Genomic DNA, 6,155 nt, shown 5'->3' on the forward strand with positions numbered 1-6,155 from the left:
CTGGAGTCTAGAGTTCAAGTATGTTAGAACCCAGTTCTCTCATTGTGCAAATCACATCCTCACCACCATCTGCCCAGGACAGTCTGGCCCAGTTCCTTGAGGTGTGTCGAGGAGCTGCATAACCTGACTATACATATTGTTCTTAGATTTTTGCCAAGGTAAAGGTATTTAAATTTGCCAACAAGAACAGATGCATTAGGGCCCAGAAAATGATTCAGTGGCCTAGAGAGTCACTCGGCAGGACAACATGATGTGAGTTTACTCTCTGACTCACAAAGGTGATCCTCACAGAACAGGCCACTACTAAACAAAGACAATGACACTCTCAATAGATGCTATTGGTAAATGTCATCAGTAAGGCAGTAAGGTAAGGCCCTCCCGTTGATCATGGATTTGCTCGAGCGGGCCCAGTAATGTCTCCATTGGAGACTTTTGTTGTTACTGTGTCTGGCATATCGAATACTCTCGGTAGCTTGCCGGGTTCTCCGAGGGTAAATGTCATCAGATCCAATAATCTGAAAAATTCAAAGTGCATTGATTATTAGTATTGGTAAGTGGAGGGTAGAAAAAGTCTTGACTAGACAAAGGAAAATTGGATCATTCTCTAACTTTGAATCTCTGTCTTCTGAGTGTCTTCCGGCATATGGGGAAGGTAGTTTGAAATCCGGGTGTTGGTTTTCTATACAACCACACCTAAAAAACAGCTATAACAAAAATAAACAAAGTATGGTTTTTGAGAATGATTTTGGAACTTTAATATTTAGAAATAAAGGCTCCCAGTAGAATTGGGGTAGAATCTGAGAGACTCTGACAGCCTCGTCAAAGTTGCTGCTTGTCACAATTTTCTTCTGTGGCTTTCCATCACAATTTTCTTCTGTGGGGTTCCAAGAATTGCTTTTTCCCAGTGGTCCTCAGGACTCTGAATTGAATACAGATTCAGCTGAGATAACATTTTCCTGTGAAAGCAGCAGGTGGTGTAGGTGTGGAGTCAGTAGACCCCAGGAAGTCTCATTTTCTAGAGGAGGAAGCTCAGGAACTTCTCATCTTTTAGAGCTTTGAGGATAAAAACAGCTCAATAGCAGGGTGAAAGACAACCTCAGCAGATCATGGCTGATGGTTTCAGTTGTATATAGAGATTCCAGAGAGAGGGAAGCCTCTTGAAAGAAAACAAAACTATCTTTGCTTTCACTAATTTCCTTCTTCCTTCCCAATTGTCTCCCTTTCCTTCTTTCTCTTTCTAGACTGACCTGTACTTAATGATTTGGAGCATACAGATAGTGGTGTATGGTTGGTAAGTATTCTTAATTATAATTTCACATCCTTCAGCAAGTGAAAGTGTTAACTCCTTCTAGCTGAGTAATTGTGAAATCCTCCAAGTTTCATACTAAGAACTCAAGAGTTTAAATCAGGGTGGGTCTCCTATCAATCTCAGACTATCTCCAGCATTGCTATCAGTTAGGAATGGCCTGGGGAACTCTCCTGACCTCATACACCTAAAGGAAGCCCACACAGACATTTCCTCAACTGGAGCCAGTGTTAGGACTGATGAGCCAAGCAATTCTTCTTATCGTGAGACATACCTCAGCAACAACATGAAGGAACTTTGGAAAAGAAAACAAGATTTATTACTCACAGATGGTACACCCAGGACCACACAGAGGGGGAAAAGTAGAGGAGGAGACATGCAGAGATAGGTGGGCAATGTGGGACAGAGAAGAGGTGATCCTGGGATCTGACCTTCATTGTGGTCAAAGGTGGGAAGCCTACGGCTTCCTGGGTTCACTATTTCTTGGTGAATCTGAAACCTAAGAGTGGGAGTGAAGGCGTGGGAAGGAAAAAAGCAGGGTCACTCAAACTCAGTTTTCTGGGTCACTTGTGGCTTTCTGAAAGGGGAATTTCATGGGTGAGAGATCAAGCTCTACCTCCTTGTATAAACAGCAATAGAGATGGATGTCTTTGAGAGGATGCTTTGGTAATCAAGTTAAAGGTCAAAGGTAGGATAACACTGTTCTGTCCTTCCTGCATAACCTCAGGAATAGTTGATAGTTTATTGGACTGAGGAAAAGAGAAAAACACCTTAAGAGGTATCTCGCCCTTGTGCAGTCAGGAAGGGCTTTCTTATGTTGATTTGGCTACCGGACTGAGTGGAGTGTCAGCCCAGACTGGAAGGGAGCTGAAGAAGGAGAGAGCAGGGCTGAAAGATGGACTACCGAGACTAGCAACGGGAACATGTGCTTGAGAGAACCTAGGCCCTCCACAACATAAGTTCTTCTATGGGGTAAACTTCCTTGTAATAAACTGCCACTAAGATCAACCGGCCTGGCCCTCATCTCTTCCTTCATCTGCCCTTGGCCAACAGCCGTCCTGATGCAAGCCACACACAGCGGCTCTAGGGCACTGAACACGGGCGGTGAGATAGAGCCGTCCAGAGAGCCCACGAACACACAACCTTCTGCGTGCATAGTTTTCTACAGTCAAATATTTATATCATAAGCAAAAGAAAGCAAATTGTCAAGTATTTACGAGTCATGAAGTGGGGGGCAAGAGACAAAAAACACTAAAAGTTAATGTGAAAAAAGGCCCCTACATTGGAGGAACTGTTGTTCCTTGTCCTATCTTGTATTAACCTGTGTGAAATGATTCATTTTAGTTTTGGAACTTTCTCATCTCCAGAGAGTAGGATTAGCTGTTTCTGTCTAACTCTGTGACAGTTATGAGTATTCTTTGGCGTCTAGGAAGCAAAATGATAAGTTCAGAGATATTTTTTCTTGGTTTTTGTTTTTTGGGGCCACACCTGGCTATGCTCAGAGCTCACTCTCTGCTCTGCATTCAGGGGTCACTCCTGGAATGTAAGGTAAAAAGGTAAAGTCCCTCCCGTTGTTCATCGATTTGCTCGAGCGGGCCCAGTAACGTCTCCATTGGAGACTTTGTTGTTACTGTGTTTGGCATATCGAATACGTCACGGGGAGCTTGCCAGGTTCTGCCATGCTCGCGAGATACTCATGGTAGCTTGCTGGGCTCTCCGAGAGGGGTGGAGGAATCGAACTCGGGTCGGCCATGTTGGCTCCATGCAAGGCAAACGCCCTACCGCTGTGCTATCTGCGAAATCTGATACTCCTGGAATGTATAGGGGACAATATAGGGTGGTGGGGATCAAATTCAGGCTGGCCACATGCAAGACAAGCACCTTACCCATTGTACTATCTCTCTGCCCCCAAGTTTGGAGATTTATTATGACTGAATTGACATTAAACTTTCAAGAATTTAGATGTCAGTTGAGAATTCAGTTCCTCCCTCTCTCTCTCTCTCTCTCTCTCTCTCTCTCTCTCTCTCTCTCTCTCGTGAGATGAGGAAAGATACTAACTTCATTGATGTCTCAAAGTATTACTGCTGCTGAATGGAAGCATCACCCCAATGACAGAGAAACCCTTTCTCTCCTTTTGGCCAGGCTGCAGCTTCCATGGGTACTCAGAAGCACCCCAACCCCTCTCCCCAACAAGCTATATGCCTGCTCTTCAGAACAGTTTCCACATTAGATAACCACATGCGTCATCTCACAGTATCCTGAAGCTTGAACAAAAAATGGACAGGCTCTGTAGAGACCTCAGGAATCTTAACATTTCTACCTCCTCTCCAGGAAGCAAAGCAATGGTTCTTCAAATTCCAATAAATGGGTACAAGATGCAAGGAATGAGCAAACTTGTGAAAATTTTTTGTTTTTCCACCTTCATCGTAAACATGACTTTCCACTCTTTGAATCCTTTCTCCCTTTTCTTTCCCCCTCGCTGATCCTTTCTGATTCACAGATGACCATGGCTGTAATCCTTAGGCTAAAGGGGCCACCTTTCCAAGGACATTTATATTACAAAAGGAGAGCCTTATGGGGCCAGAGTGATAGTACAGCCAATAAGGCATTTGCTTTGCATGTGGTCGACCCAGGTTCGATTCTCAGCATCCCCTGAACACTGCTAGGAGTAATTCCTGAGTTCAGGGCCAGGAGCAATGCCTGAGTATTGCTGGATGTGACCCTCCCCACCCCCCAAAAGGAAAGCCTTAAAGTGGGGGAGGCATATAACAGCTTAACAAACCATTAGTGAAATCTCTGCTAGTCCCTGGAAGCAAAGGTCACTTTATTTCACCAAAACGTTAGGAAGAATCAACTGCTCCTGTAGGCTTTAGTATTTTCTAGTTCTCTTTTCTGCTGGCTTGTCTTTGGCATGCTTCTTATCTTGAACACTTTTAATAGAGTCAAACTAGACCAGGGCAGGCAGAAGAAAGAATATGCACACATTTGGCAAGAGCTGATCAGGATTAGCTTAAAATCCTGCTGTGTGCAAGAAGCTGACTTGTCATTCAGTTTGGAATATATGATATTAACTGCAGGTTAGACTCAACATAATAGGATGATTCAAAGTATGTGATGATGATTTGTTGTATCGAAACTATTTTTTAATGTAATCTCCTAGGAAATAGAAATACAAAACTAAAAAAGACTCTTCCCAGCGTGGCTGATAGGAACGACTTGCAAAGAGGAGTCATGTTCACAAATCTGTGTCATCAATGTGTCACTATGTGGGGAGTGGAGAAAAGGATCAGGCAGAGATGAGTGATAATTTTTCAGTTTTCATGAGGCTAGAGTGATCACCTTGTTTTTGTCAAGCTACACTGCATTTGAGCAAATAAAAGATACTGACTTCACCATACCACCATACCTAGTGTCAGTGGCTTGTGGATACTTACAATATGGGCACTGCTTCTTCAGGAAACTTCTTACCTCCCCCAGATTTAAGTTGTTCAGATGCCCATAATAGTTGATGAGCTGGCTTTAATTTATTCATAAACACCACTGTCTCCCTGAAACAAAGGAACAAAAAGTCGTGAATTTACAGAAGGAAGCTTCATTAAGATTAAAACATGGAGATAGCCTTCATCTTAAGAACATAGACTTAGGAAAAGGGATGTGCAGAATTTGGGCAGACCAGGCATAAGAGATATAAGAAATAGACTTCAAGTCTATTGCACATGCAAGAACAGCTATGGTTGAGAGGCCAAGAGAGGCGCTTGTATATGCCTTATCTACACGCCCTTGCTTTTGACCACCTAGTTTTCTAACTGGAAGAGAGAAGTTTGAAGGCTAGAATAGATGGACAGAAATGACTTATAGATGGACTGTAAAAGAAGATGTCATGGGGAAATCTTGTTTTTTTTTTTTTTTTTAACTTTTGGGCAAAGTAAGGGGAGTGGTATGATTTGCTATTTCAAGCCTGAAATTATCCAGGTGATTCTCAGGGTGAGTTTCTACAGTGATGTTGTCCGACTCATCTAACAGACTAAATTTGACTGACTGCTTGATGAACAAGTCCTCAGAAATTTTACTCTGGATTCTACCAAAGCCAAGACTCATCACACAGATCTTGGTAGTTTAGATTGGAGAAAAGAGGAAGGTTGTGGTCTGTGTATTCATGAGGACATCCATGAGAAGCTTGGGCTTGGGATGTCTCTTGGATGGCAAAGTCCACACATATTTTCCTATATCCCTTGACTTTAATTAAAAACCTTATTTGGGTGTATCCTATAGAGTTTGATGAGTTCTTTTAAATATGTGAACTTGGGGAATCTTTGAGGTTAGACATGTTTGTGCATATATATATATATCCATATATAATATTTTTACTTATTATAAATATGCTGATAAACAAGGATAAAAATGAATGCATTTCAACTAGGTAAGACAGAAAAGAACAAAAGCCTTAGAAATAAGTTTTAATAAAATTAGGTATTGTTCGTTATTTGTTGGAAACCAACAAACCATTCACACAAATATTAAGAGTGGGGGAAAAAAACAAACCACAGGAAATTAAAAGTATTTAGAATTATCATAAATTTTTATGCAAATAAATTGGAATATTTGCTCTGAATGATTAATTTTTCTAGTGGAAAAAAATCAAGATGAATCAAGAAGGGAATACAGAGAATGTTATGAGAGGATACTGTGAGACTATGTTGTGAGGGGAACAATGCACTGCTTAGAAAGGTGACAAGTCTCAGCAGTTTTATTGGTGAGTTTTTTTTAAACATCAGAGCACACTTAAAGCTTATATTTCATTTTTTTTTTCTAGGGCACGCAGGCCAGTGGGAGTCGCCAGCTTGAGCCA

The sequence above is a fragment of the Sorex fumeus genome, unplaced genomic scaffold, assembly GCF_029834395.1.
Source record: "Sorex fumeus unplaced genomic scaffold, SorFum_2.1 ptg000265l, whole genome shotgun sequence".
Taxonomy (NCBI): Eukaryota; Metazoa; Chordata; class Mammalia; order Eulipotyphla; family Soricidae; genus Sorex; species Sorex fumeus.